This window comes from Adiantum capillus-veneris, chromosome 17 (assembly GCF_014529385.1).
Source record: "Adiantum capillus-veneris isolate H3 chromosome 17, ASM1452938v2, whole genome shotgun sequence".
Lineage (NCBI taxonomy): Eukaryota > Viridiplantae > Streptophyta > Polypodiopsida > Polypodiales > Pteridaceae > Adiantum > Adiantum capillus-veneris.
The window spans coordinates 119644969-119672709 of NC_140947.1; the positions used below are offsets into that span (position 1 = coordinate 119644969).

At 41.2% G+C, this 27741-nt stretch overlaps 1 long non-coding RNA gene across 6 annotated transcripts; it reads right to left on the minus strand.

Moving 5' to 3' along the window:
• Positions 1-18913: 18913 nt before the first annotated feature.
• LOC147437972 (uncharacterized) lies at positions 18914-21437 on the minus strand. 6 transcript variants are annotated; one of them, XR_015184738.1, is made up of 5 exons: positions 21234-21436; positions 19931-20918; positions 19766-19854; positions 19593-19660; positions 18914-19447 (listed from the first exon to the last, which is right to left on the minus strand). It is a non-coding gene; the product is annotated as an uncharacterized LOC147437972 (long non-coding RNA). The 6 variants fall into 6 exon arrangements; XR_015184735.1 differs by having other exon boundaries at positions 19759-19854; XR_015184737.1 differs by having other exon boundaries at positions 19766-20918; positions 21234-21437.
• Positions 21438-27741: the final 6304 nt, after the last annotated feature.

Here is a 27741-nt window from a genome sequence, read left to right on the forward strand (position 1 = left end):
CTTCATGTGACTTTTCATTTCCTAAACTCACCCTTCACTTAAGCATTAAGATGTTCTGAAAGTAATGAGGGGTGCTCTTCCAATGGGGGTGAAGATTCAAGAGAGAGAGGGATGGGGAGAGATCGATGCCTGGGGTATGATGGCTAGTAAAGATATGACCCACCTTTTTATGGAATGCCCAGCTATCAGAGGTCTTGCAGGAAAAGTTTGCAAATGGGTCCAAAGAACATGGAAAATTGGTTTCTTCAAGACTGATTTACTCCTTGGAGGTAAGAACTTGGGTAGCCCTGCCATCCTCATCTGCACTCAAATTATCAGGTTTTGCTCTTTACATAACGTATGGAAAACAAGGAACTGACGTGTGTTCGAAGGAGTTCTTGAGGTGGCAAGCTTCACAGAAATTATACAAGAAAGCAGAGTGCTAATATGGATGCTCGGGCGCAAGCAAAACTCGGATGATTGGTCTAGGGTTACCTGTGCCTTGTTGTCAGCGGAATGCTTAGGTAAGGGGAAAATCATGAAACCAGAAGAGTAGTGAATTACATGATAATGGACCTGTTGTATCAAGGGCATGGGGGCAGGTCGTTAGGGGTGGCTCCCCAGATAGCTGATGTGAGTTTGGTCTCTGGATGGTGTCATGGCTCGGCACGAGCATGGCAAGTTCTTGTAATTTTTTGAGATGATCAATTTAGTTCACTCACAATTGTGAGTTTTGCTATTAAAAAAAAAGATGTTCTGAAAGACATTTTATTTTTCCAAGATTGGGGAGACCTTATTAGTGCTTTGATAATTGTATCCGCAACATCCTTCTATTATATATATAAAACGATTGGAGCAAATCTTGTCTCGTAATTTGTAAATTCTCATCATCACCATGATCTGCAAGCAGCCCACCATGTTCACTCAAAGGAAGGAAGGAGAGAGAGAGAGAGAGAGAGAGAGAGAGAGAGAGAGAGAGAGAGAGAGAGAGAGAGAGAGAGAAGACCCTTAGCATAAATAATTACTAAACATTATTATTCTGTATGTATGTGAACACAAAAAAAAGTATTCACATCCCCTAAATTCTACCAAGTGTTTTCGACGAAGTCCCAAGGTTGGGGGTTCAAGATTTCAAATTTTTGGTGCACACAATGATGTGTGTGCGTGCGTGTGCGTGTGCGTGCGCGTGCGTGTGTGTGTGTGTGTGTGTGTACTTGCCTTATCACCCAAACACTCTTGAGGTAAAAAGACCCAAGAGTAGGAGTCTACTGCCTCATCAAACGTATGAGAGGATTGGTATTAATCCTAATTTCAGTACAACTCTTCTTAGTTAGTGCTTTGATGATTGTATCCGCAACATCCTCATGTCTAAAACCATTGAAGCAAATGTTGTTTTGTGATTTGCAAATTTTCTTAAATGAAAGGTGTTGTTGAGGAATACATAATTAGGTACAATATACAAAGGCAATACAATAGTTCAAAATATCCTCTCCCCTTTTCACGGCTATGGATTGTGACCGTGAGAGAGAAGGGGTGGGACATGTGGTTGTAGTTGCACGTGTGAGAGAGTGAGAATTGCATGCAAGTGTTCCAATTTTCTCAACAATGTCCAATTGTCTTCTAATGGAATCTTAAAAGATTCACTCCAAATAAACCTTTTTCAAAATCGGGTATCCCTTACTACGGCAAATTTTACAAGAATTTGAAAAAGACCGATTGCTCTTTCTTTTTACAAACTCACCTAGTTATATCCAAATTGTCTCTTGTCCAACAAAATATTACTGTAGATCATCTTGTCAAGGGTGTGAGCCCTATAGGCACGGAAGGCCAAATGGGGAACCTAGCATGGGAGATGCCTACAAGTCGGCATGAAGGATGGGTGGAAAATTGGGTTCCCTGAACCAAAGCCTCTCATTAGTATTAGAGCTTTAGGGAAACTGAGCATGGAGGTTGCATGCATGCAAAGGGGGAAGAGGACCATGGACAAGAGGAGAAGGGATGAGCAGAGTGTTGCGAGAAATCTCCCTAGCACACATATATGCAAAAGGACGACCTTCGTCAAATCTCTCTCTCTCTCTCTCTCTCTCTCTCTCTCTCTCTCTCTCTAGCATGGTGGATGCGCATCGGCCTGTGGGAGAGTTTTTGTTTCTGCATCACGGCCCATCAAGGACTTCCTCGTGAACTCCTCTCTATTCTTGCGTGTGCAACACTGTCTACCATCGCCATTTCTTGTGAGAATAGTTTCACATTGAAATCATGCAAATTTTAGGCCTTTCATTTGGCCTAGGGCCGACCCGCCCCATTAGTCCAATGGGATTCAAGCTGTTGCACTTGATCTTGAGCTGGATGTCAGATAGGTTTTGTAAAGCAGTAAAAATTTCAAAAATTAAAGAGATAATCTTCATGTATGCAGAGCTTTCGAAAAAATTAAAGAAGACATCGCTCTTGCATGTTAATCGGAGAATTAAACCCAATTCATATCATTCATACCCTCTGTTTCCATATAAACACAGAGGGTAATCAACAAGGCTTTGCCATTTCTTTGAGCTTGCCTTGCCCATTGCTTGGAGCCATCAATTTACGACACCCAAGCGCTTTTGGAACATTCTCAAATCCATTGAATTGTGGCACCAAAGCTTGAAGGCTTCAAGTTTTAATTCAGCAAGGCAAAGCTTCTCCGCATATATTGATGCAGGCATCGATTCAACAAGTCATCACGGTTTTAAGATTGAATCTAGGAAGACTAATCAATCTCCTTGATTGTGGTGGCGCCATGATTTTGGCCAAAGGTTCATACGGTGAATTTATGCAAAGGTATTGATTTTTCTTTTTAGCCACACACAAGGGCCTTGCAAGTGAGCAACCTGGGGTTTTGTCAGGCAGAGTGCCTACAAACTCTACCCCTAACATGTCAAAGAAAGGCTCCATTCCAGGTTCATTGTCCATTCACTACAAGAGGTCACTTAAATTTCGTCGTCAAATTATCGGCACCAATGGCGGGCGTCGGTATATGTGTAGGTAAGTATGGAGGGAGATGTAGTTTTAAAAAAAAAATTCATTTTTAAATATCCGACGGCTGTTCTAATGCCTATTCCGATGCCTCGTCCGATTTATTTTTCGACATCTAAACTAATCCATAGCACTAAGGTGATATTGTTTTCAAGTTTACTTGTAGGTTTATGGTTTAGGGTTTAACATGGTGTGTGTGTGTGTGTATTTTTTGCAGGTTCGAGGACGTTTACAACACCTTTTCTTGCTCAAATAGGTCGCATATGAGTGCTTGAACTTTTAATGCATATTCAATTTATTTAATTTAATTTGTATGTTGATAAAAGAAAATTTCATACTTTAAAAGAAATTATGGTTTGTGTTGTGAAATTTTGTTTTGAATTAGGAAATTATTTCGTTTTGATTTATGAAAAATCTTGTTTTGAAAAAAATTCGTTTTAAATTATGTCGTTTTTGAAATTATGCGATTGATGAGGTTTAGGTTTTAGGTTTCGGTTGGGTTTACTTTAGGTTATATGTTAGGTTAGAGTATATATAGGTTATATGTTAAGTTATAAGTTAGGTTATACCTTAAGTCATGTTAAGTTAGGTTAGGTTAGGTTCTAAGTTAGGTTTAAAGTAAAGGTTAAAATAAGTTATAAGTTAGGTTATAGGTTATAGGATATGTTAGCTAGATTATACGTCAGGTTTAGGCAACAAGTTAGGTTATAGGTTATGTTAGGTTAGGTTATAGGTTGTATGTAAAAAGTTAGGTTAGGTTATATGTTAAGTTAACTCATGTTTAAATTATAGATGGACGTTGTGTTCGGATAGTTAGAACTTATGTACTTTTATGTTAATCTAAACACTTATCGGTGAAACGTCCAAACACGACCATCTACCAGCGTCTAAACCATAACCCTCTAACCCTATTAGCAGACTAAAATGGCCAAGCACTACAATACTAATTGGATTTGGAGCGACCAAATCAAAAGTTGTCAAACCTAAGCGGATTTACATAGCCTACCCTAATGTTCTAAATATAGTAATGTATTAGCAGCCAAAACAAAATTCGCTAATCTAAAGACGATAACCCTTAGCAGACTAAATGGCTTAACGATACCCTAGTATGTTTTAGAGCGCTTTATCGTAGCGGCTTTACATAGTGTGCCCTAATGCACCATCCAAACACGGTTTGCCATCTATTAGCGGCCAAACCAGAATCCATAGAACCCTAAGTGGCTAGCCCTAAAAAAATTGAAATGGAAAAACGCTACACTAATCCAATTTGGAGCGACCAAACCTAGGCAACTTTACATAGCGCACCCTAACACTCCAAAATACGGCCATCTATTAGCGGTTAAACCAACACTAGTCCTAAGACATTAACCCTAGGTGGCTAGCCCTAAGCGGATTGAAATGGTAATTGCTATCTTAATCCAATTTGGAGCATCCTAACCTAAGCGGCTTCACACACCATAACGGTGGGTCTTCAATAGTTGGTTCTTGAAGTGGCTCTCCTTTGTAAGGCTTTAGTAGGCTCACATGGAAAGAATTGTGTATGAGCCAATGACTGGGCAACTTGAGTTGATAGGCCATCTCATTGATTGGTCTAAGAATCTGGAAGGGACCATAGTACCTTTTTGCTAATTTAGTGTCATAATAATCAATATCTAATTCTCCTAAATGATTTTCTCATGTTAAATTGATCATCTTATATGGGGAAGTGCCAGGGGAAAAAAAGCTAGAATAATGGTTAAGCTAGCAGACCGACCACAATAGGGATCCAAAGGAGGGAAAATAGGGATCCAAAAGGGGGCCCACCTGCAAAAGAGCTATGTGTAAAAATGGGCTCAAAAGACCCTAAGGTTCAGCCCATTAAGACTTCCAAAATGCTAAGGTTCCAAAATTCAAAAGTTGTGTCCAAAGGTCAAAAGCCTAGGGAAATTGTATGCTTTGTGTGTGTCCCAAAAGTCTTCAACCATCCCTACATAGGAGGGGGCGAGCCCTAGAAGTAGGAGATGAGAGAGAAACTCACTCTCACACACACACACACACACACACACACACACACACACACACACACACACACACACACACACACACACACACACAGCTCCCTTTACACAAAGGGAATGAGAAACACATGTCAACTCCCTAGCCTAGATGCCCACAAGGTGTACTCAATTCCTATTGGATGGCCTTGCAGGTGGACCAATGAGAATTAGGCTAGAGTAAATCTAGTTTAATTAATTTAAAAACACTTAATAAAAGAACCAATAAGAATTAAGCTCTCTAGAAGACTATTGGACAGTCTCCCAGGGGGTCCAATGAGCATTCAATAGCCCAATGGCTTGCCCGATTCCTATTGGCTAGGAGGCAAAGGGGTCCAATGAGAGTTTAATTGAATTAAGTAATTACCTAAAGCTCTCACAAAAGGGGAAAGGGGGACACATGTCAGAAGGCTATCACTTATGCTGCTTAATTTCCATTGGCTGAGGCTGGGGAGGTCCAATAGGGCTGTAGCATGAGCAATTAGCAAGGGGGGCCAAGAGAGAGAGGGGGGCTGATTTTTGCAAGGCATTATCACACACACACACACACACACACACACACACACACACACACACACACACACACACACACACACACACACACACACTCACACAATCTCATGGGTGAAGCAAAGAATACTCTCTCTCCTTCTCAAGCTTTAATGGAAAGCTTACCACCTACTCCAAGCTTGTGAGAAGGGAGGCCTACACCAACAACTCTTGGCTTCGTGATGCAAATCCAACCAAGAGCCAAGCTTCAATGCATGCTCATCTCCTCTACCATGCTGATTACTAAGCTAAGCTATGCTAATATGAGTGATTATGTGAGGAGATGTGCATCTTTCACGTAAGAATACTCCTTCCTCTCAATCTACTCTCATACCCCGCTATCTCTCACCATCTTCGAAGGTGTGTGAGGTCTTGGGTCTGAGACCGTGAGGGAATTGATGTTGTGTTTGATAAGTGTTTTGCTTAGTGCATGAAGTTTCCATCTTCATTGCACTAGCTAGTATTGAAGGAACACAAAGAATTGTATTGTAAAATGTCTCTCTTGATGGGAGAAACCATAATACAAAGCCTTTTGGAGGGGGGACCGGCTCCATGCAAATCTGGTCCTCAACTCTTGTCAATTGCTTAATTTCTCTCTCTTTTGAAGTATTGTTCATGCTATCTACTAGGTGTTATACTTTTTGTTGCTCTCTCCAGCCAAGCACTCTTGTTATTCTCATTAGGAATCTATTGTAATGAAATGCTCACTATGTTCATGCTATTTTCCGCTACACACAAGTTACTAGACCATCAAATGTTACATTGGTATCAGAGCACAAGGTTTCTCTTTTCTTGCTCAAGAAGGGAGGTCCTCAAGCTAGCTATAAATGGTTGGTATTATTAATTGCACGTGAATAAGTAGAATAGGGATTTTTCAGCCTTGCAGTGTGCGTGCCTTTGTGCAGTTAACGGGGCATCAACCATCGAGAGCTGTGGTCTTAATAGTGGAGTCCTACGGGGCTTGCCTATGGCTACTATTGAGCTATTAGAAGCTTGACAGGAGCCGGTGCTGTTTTGGTGTTGAATGACCCTCTCTTCTATTCCTTGTAATTAATGGTATTCGACCCACGGGTACAGTAGCTTGAGTGCTTTTTCTAAAGGGGTAAAGAGGAGTAGCAACTAGGGCTTGAAGTGCCAAAGTACACCTAAAAAGTTTACACCTAAAAGTTGCTAGAATGGCTAACAATAGTAAAGAGAGTGAAATTAATGTTGATAACTTTGATTTTGCTAATGAGCAAGCTACTAATGATGCCCCAATTCTTGTTAACTATCTTGTTTCTAGGCTTCAACAAGCCATGGGCAATCCATCCCTCCAAAGTGAAGTGCAACGGCAGCTTCGTGCTCATGGGATTCTCCAAGCTCCCCACCATGATGAGAGCGCACCTAGGAAGCCTCCTTGAGAGACTTCCAAAAGAGGCCTCTCTCCGATTTGGGAAGAAGAAGAGGATGCATATGAAGGGCTCAGAAATTTTTTCCTTGATGACGCATCTTCTTCTCAAAGGATAATTCAAGAGCCTCCACTGAAGGAACGAGAAAGAAGTGAGTCTCCTGCCACCTCAACAAAGACGGCTCCACGAAGACGGCGGGCTAAATGCTCTCCATCACCTCCGAAACAAAGAAGACCATCGCATACTTCTCCACACCATACTTCAAAGAGGGATGACAAAAAGCAAGAAAGGAAAAAGGCAAGAAAGAGGACACCCTCTTCTCCATCTTCTTCATCCTCTTCCTCTTATGAAAGTGATGGTGAAGATAAAGAAAAGCAGGGAAAGAAAAAGGCGAGAAAGAGGTCACCCTCTTCTCCCATCTTCCTCAAATTCTTCATCTTCTGAAGAAAGTGATGGTCCAACCTTTGAACCATCAAAAAGAAGAGGCCATAGGAAATCCTATGCCGCATGGAAGAGGTTGTCCAAGCTCAAGAAATTCAAAGAGGGAGGGAAGAACATCTCTTTCCTTACCTATGATGGCACTTTTGGTGCTACGGACAAAGTCTTGGCCTTTATCCAACAATTCGATGTAGCGTATGGAGATGAGGGCTTCATGGAGTCCTCTAAGCTATGCCATGTAGCTATGTACTTTAAAAAGTCCTCATGGCAATGGTGGTCTAGCCTACGGGCCAATACTGAAGCTCCATGAACATGGAAAGCTTTAAGAGCTTTCATTATGAAGTAGTTTTTGGCCACCGATGCCAAAGACAAAGTACTCACCGAATGGCAAAGCTTGAAGCTCTCTCCCTACGAATCCATTCACAAATATGTAGACAAGTTTTGGGATTTACAACTCAAAGCCACTGTCTTCAAGAAGTTGGATTTTGGAGAGAAGAAGCAACAATTTTGTGCGGGCTTAACTGAAGAAATGGCGGAGTATGTCAACTCCCAAAGGCCACGCACCATATCGACGGTTATACACCATACTATGGTGGCCTCTCAAATGAGTTTCCAAATGGGGGCTAAAAGAAATTCTAAGCCCACGGAAAACAAGGGTTCCAATGAACCTAAGGGGAAGGACAAATGTCCAAAAGTCTCCTAAGGGCAACTCCAACAAAGGTAAAGAGAAGGGAGTTTACAAAGGCAAAAATAAACTCTCTCCTGAAGAGCTTGAGCGTTATCTCAAGGATAACCGCTGTTTCAAGTGTGCCGAGCAAGGGCATGTGTGCCGTGCTTGTCCCCAAAAGAACACCCGCCATGAACCTCCCAGAGCTACCTTGGTCGAAATCCAAAAGGAGGAAATTCACCACAAAGGATCTCCTCTATGCCATGCTTGGGGAAAGGTAAGAGAACATGATGCTTTTATTCTCTTTGACCCTGGTTCTACTCACAATTTTATATCTATAGAATTGGCCACCAAGCTAGGCATACAAGCCTACGAGATGGGAGGTGTCCTACCCGCAGATGGTGCTTTCAAGGGGCAAGAAGCTTCAGTGACTCCCTTAATTGGGAAATTGAGGCTCCATGTCCAAAGCTATGTGGACAAAGAGGATTTCTTTATCTCTCCTCTCAAGCATGAGGATGAAATCCTAGGGGCACCATGGTTTGATCACATGGCTACCAATGTTAAATTCCCTGAAAGGAGAATCTCCTTTAAGTTCAGGGAAAAAGATATGTATATAGATGCTAAGGAAATGGGTAACACTATACCCATTGTACATAAACAAGCTTTCAACAAGTCAATAAAGAGCTCTATTTTCGTGTACATGATTTTTGTTAAAGATTCTCAAAATGAATCTAATGTTTTAGCAAAAGAAAATATACACAATCAAAAGGAATTGGAGTTATCCAATTCTCTCAAGGGGTTTCAAGATGTCTTTATTGACGACATCCCTTGTGAGCTACCTCCTAAATGAGGCAATGATGGCCATGCAATTGAACTTCTTCCAGGAATTTCACCGCCTAACAAATCTCCTTATACAGTTTCTCAAGCTCAACAAGAGGAGATTATGCGGCAAGTGCATGAGTTAGTTGAGAAGGGCATGGTTAGGCCTAGCTCATCTCCATTTTCTTCTCGTGTGCTACTAGTGCAAAAGAAAGACGGCACATATCGTATGTATGTCGACTGTAGAGCACTAAATAGGATCACTATCAAGAATAGGTTTCCCGTTCCACGGGTAGAAGACCTATTTGATAAGCTACAAGGATCCACCTACTTCAGTAGGATTGACCTAAAAAGTGGCTATCATCAAATAAAGATAGTTGATCAAGACATTGTAATGACCGCATTTTGCACTACGTTTAGTCTTTACGAATACATCGTCATGCCTTTTGGCTTGACCAATGTACCAGCCACATTCAACCGCTTGATGGAGAGGCTATTCGGGGCTCACCGAACCTTTAGTGGAGTGTTCTTTGATGATATAATCATCTACTCTAATTCACTATACGAACACAAGCAACACCTCCAGGTAATATCTCAATTTCTAAGAGAGAATAAAGTTTATATTAATCGAAAGAAAAGTGAATTTTTCTTACAAGAGATTCAATATTTAGGTCACATTATCTCTCAAGATGGCATCCAAATGGATCCATCAAAGTTAGAGGTAATAAAAGGATGGCCTAAACCAAGGAATCTTCATGAATTAAGAAGCTTTATAGGTATGCGTGCATACTATAGATACTTCATAGAAAAGTTCTCACTAATAGCAGGACCATTACATGACCTAACAAAGAAAAACATTAGGTACACATGGTCTGCCAAGGAGAACAATGCTTTCAAAAAGCTTAAAGAAAAGCTTATCTCTCAACCCGTGCTTACACTACCGGATCTCTCAAAGCCATTTGAGGTCCAATGTGATGCTTGTGGTGATTGCCTTGGAGCTGTTTTGCTTCAAGAAGGGCACGCCATAGGCTATGAAAGTTGAAGGCTCGACCCTGTTGAGCAAGCTCTAGTATGAAAAGGAACTCCTCACAGTTCTAAATGCCTTAGACTCATGGAAGAACTATTTATTGGGAACTCCTTTCATTCTGGATCACCAAAGTCTTAAGTACTTCATGACGCAGACCAAGCTCTCTAACAAACAAATGAGGTGGGAAAACTTTCTTTTGATATTTCATTTTCATATTGCTCACATTGCTGGCAAGCATAATCAAGTAGCCGATGCACTCTCAAGACGGCCGAGAGTGAATGCGGTTTCCATAGCAACTCACAATGATCTATCTTCTATGATAGATGAGTATGCTATTGATCCCGATTTTAGAGATGTGATTTCAGCCCTTGCACTAGGGAAGAAAGAGGAACCATTTACTTTACAAGATGGTTATCTTCTCTACGGCAATAGACTATGCGTTACTAGCTCACTACGTGAGTAAGTAATGTATGAATCTCATGCTCCTCCTTATGCAAGGCATAGAGGGATTCAGTCTACCCTAAAGGGGATTGAAACATATTTCTATTTGCCTACCATGAAACCAAACACACAAGAGTATGTTTCTAAATGTGTGGTATGCCAGCAATGTGAACAATATGAAAATGAAATTGCAAAAAGGAAATTTCCCACCTCATTTGTTTGTCAGAGATCTTGGTCTATGTCATGAAGTACTTAAGGCTATGGTGATCCGTCCGCAAAATGAAAGGAGTCCCCAATAAATAGTGCTTCCATGAGTCTAAGGCATGTAGAACTATGAGGAGTTCCTTTTCATATATGCCTAGAGCTTGCTCAACAGGGTCAAGCCTTCGACTTTCATGGGCTATGGTGTGCCCTTCTTGGAGTAAAATAGCTCCAAGGCAATCACCACAAGCGTCGCATTGGACCTCAAATGGCTTTGAGAGATCCGCCAGTGTAAGCACACGTTAAGAGATAAGCTTTTCGAAAACATTTTTCTCCTTGGAAGACCATGTATACCTAATCTTTTACTTTGTTAGGTCATGTAATGGTCTCGCGATTTGTGATAACTTTTCTATGAAGCGTCTATAGTATGCACACATACCTATAAAGCTTCTTAGTTAATGTAGATTCCTTGGATTAGGCCATCCTTTTATTACCTCTAGTTTTGATGGATCCATTTGGATGCCATCTTGAGAGATAATGTGACCTAAATACTAAATCTCTTGTAAGAAAAACTCACTTTTCTTTCTATTAACATAAAGTTTATTCTCTCTTAAGACTTGAAATATTACCGGGAGGTGTTGCTTGTGTTCGTATAGTGAATTAGAGTAGATGATTATATCATCAACGAACACTCCACTAAAGGTTCAGTGAGGCTTGACTAGCTTCTCTATCAAGGGGTTAAATGTGACTGGTGCATTGGTCAAGCCAAAAGGCATGACAATGTATTCATAAAGATCAAATGTACTGCAAAATGCGGTCTTTACAATGTCTTAATCAACTATCCTTATTTGATGGTAGCCACTTTTAAGGTCAATCCTACTGACGTAGGTCGACCCTTGTAGCTTATCAAATAGGTCTTCTACCCATGGAACGGGAAACCTATTCTTGATAGTGATCCTATTTAGTACTCTATAGTCAACACACATACGATATGTGCCGTCTTTCTTTTGCACTAATAACACGGTATACAAAAATGGAGATGAGCTAGTCCTAACCATGCCCTTCTCAACTGAGTCATGCACTTGCCGCATAATCTCCTCTTGTTGAGCTTGGGAAACTCTATAAGGAGGTTCATTAGGTGGTGAACTTCCTGGAAGAAGTCCAATTGCATGGTCATTATTGCCTCGTTTAGGAGGTAGTTCAAAATATCTTGAAATCCCTTGAGAAAATTGGATAACTCTAATTCCTTGTGATTGTTTATATTTTCTTTTGCTAAAGCATTAGATTCATTTTGAGAATCTTTAATAAAAATCATGTACATGGAAATAGAGCTCTTTATTGACTTATTGAAAGCTTGCATATGAACTCCTTAGCATCTATGTACATATCTTTTTCCATGAACCTAAAGTAGATTTTCCTTTCAGGGAATTTAATATTGGCAGCCATGCGATCAAACCATGGTTCCCCTAGGATTACATCCTCGTGCTTGAGAGGAGAGATAAAGAAGTCCTCCTTGTCCACATAGCTTTGGACATGAAGCCTCCATTTCTCAATTAAGGGAGTGACTGAGGCTTCTTGCCCCTTGAAAACACCATCGCTGTGTAGGACATCTCCCATCTCATAGGCTTGGATGCCTAGCTTGGTGGCCAACTATGTGGATATGAAATTGTGAGTAGAACCAGGGTCAAAGAGAATGAAAGCATCATGTTCTCTTACCTTTCCCCAAGCATGGCATAGAGGAGCTTTGTGGTGAACATCCTCTTCTTGGATTTCAACCAAGGTTGCTCTAGGAAGCTCATTTCGTGTATTCTTGTGGGGACAAGCACGATAGGAATGCCCTTGCTCCCCGCACTTGAAGCAACGGTTATCTTTACGATAACACTCTAGCTCTTCAGGAGAGAGTTTATTTTTGCCTTTATAAACTCCCTTCTCCTTATCTTTGTTGTTGTTGGTGTTGCCTTTAGGAGACTTTTGGACATTGTCCTTCCCCTTGGGCTCGTTTATTACGGTCCTTGTTCTCCGTGGGCTTAAGATATCTCTTAGCCCCTTGTTGGAAATTGATTCGTGAAGCCACCATGGTATGGTGTATGACCACAAATATGGTGTGTGGCCTTTGGGAGTTGACATACTCCGCCATATCTTCAGTTAAACCCGCACAAAATTGTTGTTTTTGCTCTCCAAAGTCCATCTTTTTGAAGCAAGTCGCTTTGAGATGTAAGTCCCAAAACTTGTTTACATATTTGTGAATAGATTCGTAGGGAGAGAGCTTCAAGCTTCGCCATTCGGTGAGTACTTTGTCTTTGGCATCGGTAGCCAAAAACTGCTTCATGATGGATGCTCTTAAAGCTTTCCATGTTTGTGGAGCTTCATCGTTTGCCCGTAGGCTAGACCACCATTGCCTGGCGGACTTTTGAAAATGCATAGCTACATGGTGTAGCTTAGAAGACTCCGTGAAACCCTCATCTCCAAACGTTGCATCGAATTGTTGGATGAAGGCCAAGACTTTGTCCGTAGCACCAAAGGTGCCATCGTAGGTAAGAAAAGAGATGTTCTTTCCTCCCTCTTTGAACTTTTTTAGCTTGGACAACCACTTCCACGCGGCATAGGATTTCCTAAGGCTTCTTCTTCTAGGTGGTTCAAGAGGATGGAGAAGAGGGTGACCTCTTTCTCGCCTTTTGCTTCCCTTGTTCCTCCTTGTCTGCACCATCACTTTCTTCATAAGAGGAAGAGGATGAAGAAGATGGAGAAGAGGGTGACCTCTTTCTTGCCTTTTCTTCTCTTGTTTTCTCTTGTCCCTCTTTGAATTATGGTGTAGAGAAGTGTGTGATGGTATTTTCCGTTTAGGGGGTGATGGAGAGCGTTTTGCCCGCCGTCTTTGTGGAGCCATCTCTGCCGAGGTGGCAGGAGATTCACTTCTTTCTCGTTCTTTCGGTGGGGGCTCTACCATCGAAACTTGAGTTCTCCTTTGGGAAGGAGATGCGTCGTCAAGTAGTAGATTTTTGAGCCCTTCGTACGGATCCTCTTCTTCTTCCCTTATCGGAGAGAGTCCTCTTTTGGAAGTCTCACAAGGAGGCTTCCTAGGTACTCTCTCTTCTTGGTGGGGAGTTTGGAGAATCCCATGAGCACATAGATACCGTTGCACTTAAATTTGGAGGGATGGATTGCCCATGGCTTGTTGAAGCCTATTAACAAGGTAATTAACAAGCATAGAGGCATCATTAGTAGCTTGTTCATTAGCAAAATCAAATCTATCAACATTAATTTCACTCTCTTTACTATTGTCAACCATTCTAACAACTTTTAGATGTAAAATTTTTTAAGTGTACTTTCACACTTCAAGCCCTAGTTGCTACTCCTCTATACCCCTTTAGAAAAGCACTCAAGCTCCTAGATCGTGGCTCGAATATCATTAATTGCAAGGAATAGAACAAGGTCTTTCACCACCAAAACAGGTTTGGCTCATGTCAGGCTTCTAATAGCTCAATAGTGGTTAAGCCCTAGGCAAGCCCCGTAGGACTCCACTATTAAGACCATAGTTCTCGACAGTGATGCCCCGTTATCTGCACAAAGCAGGCGCACTACAAGGCTGAAAATCCCCATTCTACTGACTCAATTGCAATTAATAATACCAACCATTTATAGTTAGCTTGAGGACCTCTCTTCTTGAGCAAGAAAAGAAAAACCTTGTGCTCTGATACCAATGCAACATTTATGATCTAGTAACTTGTGTATAGCGGAAAATAACATAGACATAGTGAGAATTTCATTAAGAATAGATTCCTAATGAGCATAGCAAGAGTGCTTGGATGGAGAGAGCAACAAAATCATAACACCTAGTTAGATAGGCATGAAAACTACTTCAAAAAGAGAGAGAAATTAAGCTATTGACAACAATTGACGACCGGATTTATATGGAACCAGTCCCCCCTCCAAAAGGCTTTGTATTATAGATTTCCCACATCAAGGGAGACATTTTACAATACAATACTTTGTGTTCCTTCAATAACTTGTTGGTGCAATGAATATGGAAGCTTCAAGCACCAAGCCTACACTAGTTGAAAACACAACATCAATTCCCTCATGGTCTCAAACCCAAGACCTCACACACCTTCGAAGATGGTGAGAGCTTACGGGATACGAGAGTAGATCGAGAGGAAGGAGTATTCTTACAAGAAAGAAGTATGTATCCTTACATAATCACTCTTAATAGCTTAGCATAGCTTGGTAATTAGCATGGTAGAGGAGACGAGCATTTATTGGAGCTTGGCTCTTGGTTGGATTTGCATCAAAAAGCCAAGAGTTGTTGTTGTAGGCCTCCCTTCTAACAAGCTTGGAGTAGATGATGAGCTTTCCATTAAATCTTGAGAAGGAGATAGTGTTCTTTACTTCACACATGAGCTTTTGTGAGTGTGTGTGTGTGTGATAATGCCTTGCAAAAATCAGCCACCTCTCTCTCTCTTGGTCGACCCCTCTTGCTATTTGCTCATGCTAGCATCCTATTGGCCCCTGCAAAGCTTAGCCAACGACAATTAAGAAGCATAAGTGATAGCCTTGTGACATGTGTCCCCCTTTCCCCTTTTGTGAGAGATTTAGGTATTTGAATAATGCAATTAAACTCTCATTTGACCTCTTAGTCTTCTAACCAATAGGAATTAGGCAAGCCATTGGGCTGTTGAATGCTCATCGGACCCATTGGGAGACTATCCAATAGTCTTCTAGAGAGCTTAATTTCTATTGGTTCTTTTATCAAGTGTTTTTAAATGAATTAAAATAAATTTACTCTAGCCTAATTCTCATTGGTCCACCTCTATGGCCATCCAATAGGATTTGAATGCACCTTGGGGGCAACTGGGCTAGGAAGCTGACATGTGTCCACTATGCCCTTTGTGTAAAGGGAGCTTGGAAGAGTGTGCCTGTTTCTCTCTCATCCACTACAAATATGGCTCGCCCCTCCTGGATAGGGATGTGGGAAGACTTTTGAGTCTTCCCACAAGCATCCAATTTTCCCTAAGGTTTGACCATTGAAGATTTCATTTAATTTTGGAACCTTAGCATTTTGGAAGTCTTAATGGGCTGAACCTTAGGGTCTTTGAATCCCATTGATGCACATTGCTCTTTTGCAGATGGCCCCCCTTTGGATCCCTATTTTCTCTCCTTTGGAACCCTACTGTGACCGGTCTGCCAGCCTAACCAATATTCTAGCCTTTTCTCCCTTTGTACTTCCCCATATTAAATGATCAATTTAACATGGGAAAATCATCTAGGAGAATTAGATATTAGTTATTATGACATCTCCTTCACTCTATACTTGCACTATGGATAGGGAATATTTTCTTTTTTTATATTACTCGGAAAGCTAACAAAGGTAACAAAATCCAAAGCTAACAAAATCACTTTTCAAATAATCGATCCTACAAATGATACTTTTGATTGGTTCTAAATACTTCCATCCAAAAATAATACCCCAAGAAGGTGATGATTTCTACAAACATTGTATCAAAGACTTCTACAGAATTAGCTTAGGTGGATATACATAAAAAAGTTTATTAACAAAAATAAAATGGACAAAGATTAGGCTACTAGGATTCAAAATATGAAAAATTGTCCTTCTAGAGCAAGACCTATAAGAGATCATAAATCAAGTACATGCCTGATTTGCGGACTTCTCCCTCTTAAAAAATGGATTTCACATAAATTTGAGATTAATAAGGAAGTGTAAGTCCTATACCTCTTCAAAAATGGGGTAGCTTCATTCTCCATAAAAGGGTTTTTCATAATTTGAATAAGCTTAACCCTCATCAAGCAGCTACACGATGATAAGAAAGTGCCCGGTTCATCAACTTCAATTTCTTTGAGTACTTCAAGCATCATGTTTCTAAATTGCTTAAATGCAATATGAGTACCTACCATTGGCCTAGCAATATGTTTCTAAATTGCTTAAATGCAATATGAGTACCTACCATTGGCCACCGAATCAACAATAAAGAGAGACAATATTCAATTGGTTTTCTTGGGAAGATAAGAAGAAGATAAAGCAATAGCACTTTTGGAAGAAGAGATGATAAGGATGGTGAAAACCCATTATAACCAAAGTGCTTTGTAAACTCAATACAAAGCTCCAATAGAAGAAGAGTCAATGGTATGTTTCTTTTTCAAGGCTTCCATGCAAAAATTCTACAATCATAAAGTAAACTATGTCAATCTCATTGTGTTAAAATATTCATAAAGTAAACTATGTCAATCTCATTGTGTTAAAATATTCAAAGAAATTAGATAGCGGAGCAACATTGCTAGCATAAGAAGTACCACATCAATAGAATGATAAATGCATAGCTACTTGCCAACGAGAGCATTAAGGCTAACTAAAATACTCAATCAAGCTACTTATTGCACAAGAACTATTGTCTCAATTATCAGGTAAGTAAAATAGAGGGCTAACAAGACGCCTACCCTTTGAAGTAGCTAAGGGATTCCATCTCTTGAGGTTAGCATGAACAAGCTTGAATAAACAAGAGGCACAATGAGAAGCCTTCTTTGGTAAAGAGTCCAATGTTGTTTGATACTACACATTAAGACCAATCATGATGAGTCTTGCAAAGCTTGGACAAGTTTCTTGGACCATTGAAAACAAGAGGCAAAGTAAAGCTTGAAGCAAAAAGATGGAGTTGCAAATGCACCATAATTTTTACATTTCTTCATCTATTTTTTAAAATTCAAATTTTAGCTGATATATGCTAGAGAATTGAGCTTCCAAATGATGACGTATGCCTAGGATATTAACGTTATGGAGCCTAGGGTAAAACCTGGGTAGAAGTATCACTTAATGAAATTTTGTCAACCTACAATACTATTAAGCACGTAAGAAACTCCACTATGTGTTGTTCATCCCTAAAAAAAGAGCTTGTATGTGATTGTGGAAATCACATACAAGCTCTTTCAACAAGCATTTTACAACTCGTTTTATTCTTATGTATGATTTTCAACCTATATCATGAGTTACGGTGGGGTTGGGTACTAAGAAAATTTAGTGAGTCAAGGACTTTATCCAATACCATATGGACATGCTAAAAAATTCTTGTCAAAATTTTGGACAAGCATAAGACCAATACAAGAAGTATGCTGATGAGAAACATTGGTAAATCAACTTCATGGAAGGAGAAGAGGTATTCTTATATGATCTAGAGAATTAAAAAATTTTGAAAATTGGTCCTACTCCTACGTTATCTCCTAGATATTGTGGTCCATTCAAAATACTCAAGCGAGTTGGCGATATGGATTGCAAACTTTCTTTAGCTCTGCACTCACATATTCATTCGGCTTTTCATGTAAGTTGTCTACGTAAACGTTTTCATAGGGACAACAATGTAATTGATCGTGAGGTCTTGGTTGATTTCATTAAGCCTTTAACCTATAGCTGCATGAACCCAAGCACATTCTAGAATCATGATTTATGAACTTGTTGTCATGTACATTGCCAAGCATTAGTTAAGTGGAAAGATAGACCCGAAGAAGGTGGCACTTGGGAGAACATTAGTGTTCTTAAGAAGAGCTATTTCACTTTTGTTTTCAAGGACAAACCCGAAGAAGGCGGCACTTGGGAAAACATGAGTGTTCTTAAGAAGAGGTATTTCACTTTTGTTTTCAACGATAAAAACACTTTTCCAAGGGGACAGTAATGTGAGGCCAACGGGTTGACAAGGCCAAATGGGGCATCTAGCATTGGGGATCCCTATAAGTAGGCGTGCTGGTTGGGTGGAAAAGGGGGTTCCTTGGCCCAAAGCCTCTCAAAGGGGGTTTCTAGAAAAAAATCCAAGTTAAGGTAAATGACCTTGGTCATGAAAAAGTAATTATTAACAACAAACTCATGTGAAATATGGATCAATCTTGAGACGTTCTAGGTAAAGGTATGGTTGAATGGTACAATTTTTTGAGTTAACTCAGGTGAAGTTAGATGCCTCTGATATCATTTAAACTCAAAGTAGGCAAGGTATAGATTGCACATAATTTTTGAGCGAGAAATTCCATTGGGATTCCCATAAGTTGTATAAACACTCAAATTCTAGATTGCACAAAACTTTGGTCAAGTAACCAAGCAATTCACCATTGACAACAAGAGGCAAAGTAAAGCTCGAAGCAAAAAGACGGAGTTGCAAATGCATCACAATTTTACATTTCTTCATATATGTTTGACATTCAAATTTTAGTTGATATATGCTAGAGAATTGAGCTTCGAAATGATGACGTATGTCTAGGATCCTAATATTATTAAGCCTAGTGTAAACCCTAGGTAGAAGTATCACTTAATGAAATTTTGTCAACCTACAATATTATTATTGTATCTACAATGAGTTGCTAAAGTATGTAAGAAAATCCACTATGTATTGTTGGTTTCAACCTGGATCACCAATTAATAAAAATACTTTATCTAAGACCATTTCTTGTCAAAATATTTGACAAGCACAATACCAATACAGAATTCCTATAGTACGCATATGTTTTATCTGGGCACCTCCGTGACTTTTTCAAGTAGCTATGCCAAATGTAATGGCCTTGGGGCTTGTTCTTAGTATCGTCACAACCATGTTCGGATAGCTGTTGTTAGCAAATTCACAAACCAAACCACTGCTTTCAGAATCTCAACCAACACAACCTGGTACTTTGCATTATCCTCCTTTATTCATGTCCGCAATGTCTATGACAAAATTGCTATAAACCCTTTCCGATTAATGTCTGTGGAAACATATCAAATAATGGAAAGATGTGTTGAGGCGTAAGGGTTAACTGCCAACGCGAGCCCTTACTTTGCATTTTCCTCTGTATATGTTAAGGCCTCATGTACATTTATGCAGCATTTTGAACCGATCACATGACAATTGATAACCCATGCTTGATAAACCTGCAAAAAGCATGAAAAAAACTCAAAAATTATGAGGGCTAGTTCAGTCTGCAAAAGGCAATAAGTACAGACTAGAGCTGGCTCGCAATTCGGTAACCATTGCACACAAATGATCCAAGAAACATATGCAACCCATGTTAATTACCTTGTACTCGGAGCTTCAATTGCAAGATTCCTTCAAAATTACACAACCATGACCAGCACCTGATTCACCTGCAAAGATTATAAAAAATTTAGTACTTACATACATACACATCCTGCATGCATGCACAGCCATTCACAAAAAGTTAGGGTAGCTCAGGGCTCATTACTAATTACTAATTATATGTTGATAGGTCAACTTTTCCAAGAGAAAACTGCCATCAATCAATTGCAATGGTCCTTCAATCAGAGAAAAGAAATCCTACCTGTTCTTCAACAGAAAACAATGCATCATGAACGTACGATCATGTCCATACATCCAGTTTTAAGTAAATCCAATACCTTGATTGTGAACTTTGTGCCTTTGCCTGTACATCTCTCACTAACTTTGTCAGATTAACTGTTGGAAATTCTATCTTAGTATGTGCTGTTATACAAGCACCATTTATCAGCCATAGACGAGAGCCTGAACCACTGCCAGTAGAGCCTTCATGTGCAAGTAAAGTTAACGAACAGACAAAAAATACAAATGACTTGCATATATTTGAACATTAAAAGCCAATCACCACGGCCACAGTGTAATCATAACCGTCATCAGCAAATGGAGTAGCATGCAATGTTTTTGTAACCATTCCTTGAAACCCTTAGTTAAATGTGGTAGGAGTATATTATCTATCAAGAGTACATGAATGCACAACCTATTAGAGAATGCGGAATCCATGATTTTTCTGACAGATCCATCAAGACCATACATGAAGCCAATACATTAAGAATTACTGCCAATAATGAGTTCACTCTCCCTCAGGTAACCTGTCTCTCTGGGAGTTACAGTTACAAAGGCTCTACAACTCATTCAATGTGCTTTGTCAGGTCTCCATGTAAAAGCAGGCATTGCCCACACATAATCCCACTTATTACCATGGAAGCAGTAATGATGCGACAAGCCATACTTCCTTCACGGATAGAGCACCAGTCCACAAAGTGAGAGAGAGTCCATTTTAGCTCTCCTCTACATGATCATCTTCTATGAACAACCCTCCAAATGGCAATCAGAATAACATCCACCCATTTCTGCATAAGCAAAGCTATTGAACTAAAAAACAGCTATACAATGCTGCTAGCAGATGAACATCAGCTATAACATGTAAACAAAATCAAGCTGGGGAAAAGGATATAGAAAATGTGGATGTTGGTAATCGTATCGCTGCAAACAAAAAGACCCGAGACCTTTGTTTTGCCTCCTTGTGGATACTCCGGATCATGCAGCAGTGTCAATTCATATAAAGCTTTTTGTTCGTAGACCTCCATGCTTCAACGGCAGTTGCAAACCCTGCAGATTACAGGTACCGATTGGAATGCATGTTACACAGGAGCAGCAAGAGGACAGGTTAAAAAAACGACTAGACAAGTAATGTGTGCTGTGAAAACAAGCTCAGCCAGGGGTGGACGTGCTGAAAGCAGAAGCGTTGCTAAATGTGAGCTTCTACGCAAAGCTTTTCCTAAGGACGAAGAAGAAGAAGACGATCCAGTCCATGAATCAGGCATAACATCAAGACGCAAAGGGATATGTTGACGAAACATTCCATGCGAGCAGATTGGACGAGAATTCGTGTTGCAAAAGGAAGAATGACACCCACAGACTCACCGGGACAAAAGACACTCTCAATCAAGTTCAAGGAAGAAGGGAAGGAAAGCCATAATGGCGAGCACCCTTATGAAGGTCAGGCACATAAGCGAAACTGAGGCAAGCTTTGGGAAGTACTAAGGCCGTGTTCAGACAGGACGGCGGAAGATTTTCGGAGCCACGTTGGAGGTTTTTCATTGGGCGAAAAAGAAGGAAAGTTCTCCAGACCCACAAAACAGCTGTGCCGGGCACTTTTCAGCGCCAGATGCGGAGCGCAATGCTTGAACGTAGATCACAAGGTCACAAAGTGATGACCGAACCGTTGCGCGATTGCCCATTGGATGATATATGCGCATTGCTTATTAAAGACATTCTTCCTGCGCTTCCTTTGAACAACAGGCACGGCGGTAGCTGACAAGCAAACCTCCGTGCGTCGGGCTCGTTTGAACCCTCGTTTGAACCCGGCCTAAGGCTGGGTTCAGACTGAGCCGGCGGAAGAAAGAAGTCTTTGCAAATGTGCCGCCGCCTAGTGTGAACAGTGTGGAGATGGAACAATGAAAAAGCAAAGGGGGCTGAGAGAGGCCATCAACTCTTCCGGGGGGGGGGGGGGGGGGGGGGGGGGTCGGAAGAAAAATGGAGGGCCCGGCGGAAGAGTGCCTCAACTTCAACCAATCAACTTTTGCCATGGAACATTGACGCCCCTTCGCAGTTTTCTTCCGCCGCCTAGTTTGAACCCACCCTAAGGCTACCCTGCGAACAGAGAAGACACAAGCGCCGTGTATTGGTTTGATTGGCTAGAGAAAAAGCAAACAATTTCCGGGTCCACCATTCGTTTGGTGCCCCCCTCCCCCCCCCCGAAAGATGGGAACCTTTTGTGGCACAGGTCTTCGTGTCTCCACGCGTAGAGCTGAAAAAGCTTGAAACTGGTACGAACTCGATAGCGCCGTAGGTCTGCTACAGCTTTTCACTGCCTGTTGCCGCCGTGCTTTGTGAACGGGGGGTAGGAAAGGCTCATAGATGAGCTTGTGCTGTCGCCACGCCGTTTGAATCCACCCTAAGGCTAGGTTCAGACGAGACGGCGGCAAAGAGCTTTTGTTTGATGTGGAGCTTTTGTTTGTTTGCCGCCATGCTTTGTGAACGGGGGGAAAGGCTCAGAGAGATGAGCTTGTGCTGTTGCTGCGCCATTTGACCCTACGTCTAGGCTCAGACGAGATGGTGGCAAAGACTTTTGTTTGATGTGGAGCAAAGACATTCGTTGTAGAAAAGCTTGTCAGCTTCCAGGTCCAATATTTTTCTTCCGATACCCCTCCCCTCAGAAGAGAGCATTGCCGCTCACTAAAGGAAAAAGTACTACAGACACAGAGGCTCCAAGGCACTCCCACCTTCACGTAGACCAATCAGAAACTGTGTAACATTTAATGGTCTAGTAACTTGTGTGTGTAGCAAAAAATAACCTAGACATAGTGAGCATTTCATAAAGACTAGATTTCTAGTGAGCATAGCAAGGGTGCTTGGACGGAGAGAGCAACAAAAGCATAACACCTAGTTAGATAGGCATGAACAATACTTCAAAAAGAGAGAGAAATTAGACTATTGACAAACAATTGAGGACTGCATTTACATGGAGCCGGGTCCCCCCTCCAAAAGGCTTTGTATTATAGGTTTCCCCCATCAAGGGAGACATTTTACAATACAATACTTTGTGTTCCTTCAATAATTTGTTGGTGCAATGAAGATGGAAGCTTCAAGCACCAAGCTCACACTTGTAAAACACAACATCAATTCCCTCATGGTCTCAGACCCAAGACCTCACACACCTTTGAAGATGGTGAGAGCTAGCGGGGTATGAGAGTAGATCGAGAGGAAGAAGGAGTATTCTTACGAGAAAGAAGTATGTCTCCTCACATAATCACTCATAATAGCTTAGTATAGCTTAGTAATTAGCATGGTAGAGGAGATGAGCATGCATTGGAGCTTGGCTGTGGGTTGGATTTGCATCACAAAGCCAAGAATTGTTGGTGTAGGCCTCCCTTCTCACAAGCTTGGAGTAGATGATGAGCTTTCCATTAAAGCTTGAGAAGGAGAGATAGTCTTCTTTACTTCACACATGAGATTGTGTGAGTGTGTGTGTGATAATCCTTGCAAAAATCAACCCCCTCTCTCTCTTGGTCGACCCCTCTTGCTTTTTACTCATGCTGGCATCCTATTGGCCCTTGCAAAGCATAGCCGATGACAATTAAGAAGCATAAGTGATAGCCTTGTGACATGTGTCCCCCTTTCCCCTTTTGTGAGAGCTTTAGGTATTTAAATAATGCAATTAAACTCTCATTGGACCCCTGTTAGCGGGTCGCCCCACGACGGACGTCTGTAGCATAGCTTTCTGGCACTAACATAATGTCAATACTTAGGGAAAGTGACTCGGATGGGTCACGGAGACTCTTTGAGATCGTCAATCTCACGAAGTGAACCTTAACAAGCAAACACACTAGCTCAACAAGCAAACCAACACTCAATGATCAGGGAAATCTTCCTATGTCCTTTCTCATAGCTCTAGGTCATCACGCCATTTCGGTACTTGAACAGACTCGAAATGCAACGAAACTTTAGGAGGAGGTTTAGGGCACATAGGGGCACTATCCTAGCAAGTTTGGTTGCAATCCGACAAGGTACCATAATCACGATCCATCATGAAAAAGGTCATGAAAACTGTCACAGAACATGCCAGAAATGTCGTCCTATGGTCTAAGAATACTCTCCTATGGTCAAAACGACTAAAAACGATGATTTACGCACTCAAATTTGCAAAGCTCACAGACGCGTAGTCGCAAACCACATCAAAACTGACAATGCTTACACTTAATTGAAAGAGCAAAGAGAGAGGACACAATGTAAGTTTCGAATTCGAAAATGGATTGCCCAATCATTAGAAAAGTCGATTACAAGTTGGAGCAGCTTCGTAGCTCGAGCGTACGTACAACAGAGCTCTTTTCCTCTCTAAAGATAAGCCTTCTTTCACATTAAGGTTATTGACATTTATACCTAGGGATTTCTAAATGGTCAGTGTCCGACTCACATGGACTTTTGCAAATGTCATGACAACATTACAACTTAGGGAATTGACCCACTACTCTGGAATCAGGATTACACAGAGTATTACTACACTAGCTCGAAAAACTAATAGAGTACAAATGTGGTGTCCGGCTACGTGTCCGGCGAGGTGGATGCCAGTTTGATCTGTCCTCAAACATTCCCCCCTTCCTAAATCATGTCGTCCCTTGATACGACCTTCTGCAGTCTTGTCATAGGGTTGTCTTCAGCTTTGTCTTCAAGGTTGGACTTCAGCTTGGGAAGTGCTTTGTCGTTGATGGCGCTCCCCCCTTCCTTGAGTGATTCATATCTGCCATGTTGTTGATGCATGATTTGATCTTTGATCTTTGATTTTTGAGGCAACTTTTCTTCTTGATGTGCATTTGTCTCTTTGTTGCCAGTCTTGGCCACCATGAAGAGGGATTTTCATGTTTTTGAGTTTGTAGAACCGATCCTCTTTGTGGCGTGGACTTTATGTTCCATGTCCACTGTAATTTAAGTTGTCTGCAATAGGTCACCAATGTTGAAGCACTGTGTGAGCTACGTATGGTTGTTGTCGATAGCTCACTTGCTAAATTTTTCATTTGCTTCTCGTTGTAAGCCATTCTTTAACTCGCCATTTTTTGATGGAGCTTTGTTGTCGATCTTGGAGATAAAAGATTCTCTTGATATGCATATGGAGACCTGCAATTTTTGCTCCAAGTTGTTGTTGATTGATTTGGGTAGCCATTTCCTTATTGCTAATGTAGAAGTAATATATACAAGATGATGATGATGATGGTTTCTAGATTAGGGTCTAAAACCTGGATAACCAAAGGGAAAAACCCGGTGGAAAAAAAGTGCCTTTGGTATACGCTCTTATTGGAGTTAAGCCTTTGGACTTGAAGTACCTGTCATGAAAGGTGAGTGCTTGGGAGAAACAAAGGAAGAGTGTTTAATGCAAGTGCCAATTATGGGACACTCTATATGCACATGAGAGATTTATCAGACAAAAGCATGTAGCGTAAGAGATGGAGTTGATGGGTGCTTCAAGGAACAAATGTAGCACATGTGACATCAAAGGACGTCTCAATAGCTTCCAGGTTTCCAAAAAGGTTTCGGTGTAGAAGCTTGTCCACTCATACCTCACTGTGTTGAGTGTGTGAGTGTCTTTTGGAATTCCTCCTTCGCTTACCACTATACTACAACGACTTCAACTCTTATGCTCACCTATACCAGCATGAGTGACACAACGTAATTATGCTCAAATCTTCCAGCTTGAGCAATACCTAGAATGACTAAGACGCTTAGACCACAGATAATATTACATGAAGGTTTGGGACTAACGCCTCGCTCATTTAGTGGCTTAGCTACCCAACTCTGACTTTCATGCCATGTATTTTTAATGGTGACTTGTGCTTACTTGTTCAAGGCCAGAAACCCAATTCCATAAGTTCTAGAAATTTAGGCCTCTTCCATTGTGTTGGTCTTTGGATGCCACCATTTTGTCAAGTAGGTTGGCAAATTTTGGCTCCTCGTGACTTGCTTGTTGTATGTTGAAACTGCCTTGCGAAGCAAGTCCTTCATCTCTTGTAGGGATTGAGGGAGCTTGTGCTTTCTATCCCATGAGAAGCAATCGTTGATAGGTATGGGATCTTTGTGATTGAGTTTCCAAGAGAAATTTTGGAACCCATCTTGTTTTTTGTCCTTTTGTGACTGTCTTTGGAATTTTCTTCTTTTGCTCGATGACTTGATGGACACTAAGCTTCGATATCCATAACTGATTATTTCCGTTGTATAAGCCTTGCTTTTGTAATTGATGACAATGTATCCATCTGGAGATTGCAACAGCCTTGGTTGCAATTGGCTTCTGTTGGCTGTTAGTTATCATTGTTGCCTTTGGGTAGAAGCTTGTGCTGCATGGTTTTTCTTGGTTGTTTCAGACTGAGCTATAATTTTTGGTAACCATATTTGATTGTTACCTTCATAAAATCCTTGTGCTTCGAGTAGCTTGGCTGGAACTAGCTGATGCTTGTTACCATATACATGTGGTAGTGATGTGTGTGAACACACTAGGACCGCCGGGGCATTTTTTCCCTCTTTAGGAGGTTTTTTCCCCCGTGCATTGTATATACGCCCATCACTCTAGGGCTATCTATCTTTCCATTGCACACTAAGAAACACACTCTCTATTGTGTGCCTTGAGCTTCCTTCGTCTTCTCCAAGCTGTGTGTGTTTCTCTGCAACCCTAATTCCAACAATTGGTATCAGAGCAGGTCACGTCCTCCCGGGCTTAGTCGCCAGCTGCTCCAGCACACGCCTGCTCACTTTCTCCGATTTCAGTGAGCTTTGGCGAGCGTTCGTAGGTCGACAAATATTTTGGGAGGATTCGAAGAGCTTGGTCTGCTCAGAATTTTGATTTGGGCTCATTTCGGCCTTTGTTTCCACTACGGGCAGTACTGCACAGGCTATTTCGTCATTTTGTGCAGATTTTCTGTCAGTGCCGTTTTTTGCATAACAGGTGCCTTATAGTCTTCTACGGTTTGTGCTATATAGCACAAGTTGTTCCCGCTCCATTTCTCTTATTTTCGGGCAGTTTTCACATCAGGTGCAACATTTACCATGGCTGACAACAACAACACAGATGTGTTCAAGATGTTTACTGCTGAGGACAGGTTGGATGGGGACAACTACCCTATGTGGGCTTATATGATGCAACATGTTCTTGTGTCAAAAGGTGTCTGGAACATTGTGCAGGGCATTGATGTACGTCCTGGTTCTGAAGATGTAGGCGATATTGAGGATGTTGCAGGTCTTGCTGCAAGGATTGCAACTGTTAGAGTTGTTTTGCCTACGGCAGAACAAGCTCGTTGGGATGTTAAGGATGCGCAGGCTCATGCATTGATTGCGTTGTCTGTGAAGCGCACCATTATTCCTCACATCCGTTCAACAAAATCTACAAAACAGGCTTGGGATATTCTAGCAGGTCTTTATGCAAGCCGCAATGAGGCTAAAATTGCTTTGCTGCGTAAAGAGCTAGAGTCGAAGATTATGCATGAGGAAGATGATATGGACACTTTCCTTGCTAGTGTCAAGGATATCAATGAGCAACTCATTTCTGCAGGTGAAGTCATTTCGGACAGTTCCCTTGTGCAGACTGTTCTTGATGCCTTACCAGATTCCTACCAGACTTTTGCTAGTACTTGGAGACTGATGACCCAAGGAAATCCTGAAGTTGTCAAGTTTGATGCATTATGCACATTGCTGTTGCAAGAGTCACTTTCTAGAAAAAACAGGACTAGGCAGCGTGCAGTTGAACAGGCTTTTATTGCTTCTCAAAGAAAGGGTGGTAAAAGTAATGCAGCCACTTCTTATGGTTCTGCTACGAGTGGCAAAAATTCTGTTCCTAATGCTTCTGCTGGCAGCACTTCGTCTGGAAATTCTGGTGATAAGGGCAAAAAGA